The sequence below is a fragment of the Cricetulus griseus genome, chromosome 2 (assembly GCF_003668045.3).
Source record: "Cricetulus griseus strain 17A/GY chromosome 2, alternate assembly CriGri-PICRH-1.0, whole genome shotgun sequence".
Taxonomy (NCBI): domain Eukaryota; kingdom Metazoa; phylum Chordata; class Mammalia; order Rodentia; family Cricetidae; genus Cricetulus; species Cricetulus griseus.
The window spans coordinates 13748363-13751057 of record NC_048595.1 but is presented as its reverse complement, the minus strand read 5'-3'; the positions used below and the strand labels follow the sequence as shown (position 1 = coordinate 13751057).

At 51.3% G+C, this 2695-nt stretch overlaps 1 pseudogene; it reads right to left on the bottom strand.

Moving 5' to 3' along the window:
* Positions 1-2064: 2064 nt before the first annotated feature.
* On the bottom strand, positions 2065-2482 carry LOC100763530 (annotated as a pseudogene).
* Positions 2483-2695: the final 213 nt, after the last annotated feature.

Here is a 2695-nt window from a genome sequence, read left to right as displayed (position 1 = left end):
GGAGAGAGGCCCTGAGGGTCTCAGCTACTACTGTCTACCAGCTCCCCTGCTTTGAGGCTTCCTACAAGAAGCCTGGGCTCCAAGTCACCCCACCACGTCATAGCTTTATTCTAGGGAGTGCCTGCAGAGCTAGGCAGAGCCCAGGTTGCCCCACCATGCTCGAGCACAACAGCTGTCGGGACAGAGTGACAGATGTGTGAAGATGGCTCAGATTTGGTCACTGGCTGTGTCAGTGATGTATGTGCAAAAGGATGGCTGAGAACTCAGCGACCCACTCACTCACCGTCTCTGCTTTGGCTGGGTGCCATTCAGGCCGCGAGGATGTCTAGGAGGGGAGTTGGTCCTCAGAGCAGCCAGACAGACGGAAGTAGGTCCTTGGGGGCTGGCGGTTGATGCCTGAGGAAGAGATTGGACCTCTGCTGGGACCCTGGAGTCCTTCGGTTAGGTGGGACCCTGGAGAGGCCTCCTGCTTTAGCAGTGACCTCTTCCTCCGTATGTTTCCACCATGATATCTTGCCATTCTGCCATTCTGTGTGCTCCAAGCTCAATGACCCATGAGCCTCTGGCTGGGTGGTTCTCTGGTCTCTGCCTCCTGTCTCACTGTAGAAGTTCTGGGATTACAGACATACACCACTGCAACAGTTTTTGTTTTTTCCATAGGCTCCAGGGCTTGAGATCTTTGTAGGCAGGCTTGCATGGCCAGTGTTTTTACCACACTCAATATGTTAATCACAACACTTCCCCCATCTTTATCCAGGCTCTACTGAACTTTCCTTCTCCATTTCTTTGTTGGATTTAGTTTCTTCTGATTATGTATGAATAACTGTCCCCTGTCAAGATCCTGTGCCAAAGCTACTGTCCAAACCACAGGTGAGACTTTAAGGAAAGGAATCTAAAAAAAAAATGAGATGATTGGGTCGAAGGGCAAGGGCTTTTCAGTCTCAGGTTCATTCCATTTGGGACCAAAAGGTCACTAGGGAAACGCTCCAGAAGCAGAAGCATTTAGTGATGGGCAAAGATGGCAGGGCTCCCGGCCCCAGTTGCAAATGTATGTTAAATGTTCCCTCCCTTTCTTCCCTCCCCACTTCCCTCTCTCCTTTTCCCCTCTCCTCCCTACCTTCCCTTTCAGATGGGGCCCTTGCTCTGTAGCCCAGGCTGGCTTTGAAGTCACAATCCTCCTGTCTCAGCCTCCTGAGTGCTGGGATCATAGGCACGTGCCCCTATGCCCAGCTCCATCTTTGGTTCTCACTGAATCCTGCTATGTTGCAATAAGTGTGGATGCCCAGATTCTCCCTGGGGCTGTCTGCCTCTGCCTCTGCCTCTTTCATCTGAAGGCATTCTTAAGGGAATGTCTTGGGTCAGAGACAACCTGGTTCTGGCTTCCTGTAATAGGGCTCTAATGGTTCTACTGATCTCCATGGATTTCTAGTGAAGTGTGAGCCTGTCATTTCATGAGGAGGTTCACTGGAGAACCCAGCCTGAGAGGGCCTCTCAGCTATTATTGGCAGCCTTAGAAGCCAGGTGAGTTCCTCCCCACCCTGTCTCTTTCCTTCTGTGCTCAGAAGGAGGTGTGGGATGACAGGGAAGCATTTCTACCTTCGTCCTCCTAACTCAGTCTTTTGTGGAGGGACACTGAGTTACTGACGTTAGTATGAAGTGTGACCTTTATTTAGCTCCACCAAGGCTTGGCGGAATCGTTCTAGTCAACTGAAGCAGGGGTAATGGAGCATGAAGCAGCTCAGTGTGTGATTGGTCCTTGTTTAAAGGGAGTCTTCTTCTAAGGGAGGGACGGGCTCCCTGCACCACCCAGCACTTAGACAACCCAGGCTCACCTGCATCCAGAGTTCCCACCGTGGGTCTCCACTGTCCCCACAGACCTGCTTTCACCTGGCTTCTTCTTCTTCTTCTTCTTCTTCTTCTTCTTCTTCTTCTTCTTCTTCTTCTTCTTCTTCTTCTTCTTCTCCTTCTCCTTCTCCTTCTCCTTCTCCTTCTTCTTCTTCTTCTTCTTCTTCTTCTTCTTCTATAACTCTGGTGGTTTTATTAAAGGAAGGCGTTTCTGTTTCTGGTTTACTACTTCTCACCAGTCGGTTCTGGCATGCTTCTAATAATATCAGAGTCACCAGGGTCAATGATAGCCAGTGTGCATACTCAGTAGTGTTTCCCACATGCTGTGCCCAATTCAATGTTATTGCACTGTAGTGATGGACCTCGGTCTTAGCCAACATGGCATAGCACTCTATTTCAGATTTCCTCAGGGCCGGGCAGTTGTTGGCGAGGATGACCAGCTTGGCTTTGCCCTACCTGATCATCTTGAGCATCTCTTTGTAGCCCCACACATACATCTCTGTCTTCATCACCAGCTGGAGCCTGGAGTTGATGGACTCCAGGGACTTTTTCGTCTTCTTGGCGGCCACCATCTTCCTGCCTCAGGTGCGGCACAGCCCCAACCAAGCGCAGCCGCCAAGATGGCCGGGGAGCCAGAAAGGAACTCACCTGGCTTCTAAGGCTGCCAATAATAGCTGAGAGGCCCTCTCAGGCTGGGTTCTCCAGTGAACCTCCTCATTCCTGGGGCAGCACTGGGGTGGAGGTCTTCACAGATCCTGTCTCACTTAGCACTCAGATGGCCCCACTTCACAGCCCAGAACACCAAGGCGGCGAGCAGAGAGGGAGCTTACCCAGATAGGGATCTGCAGCC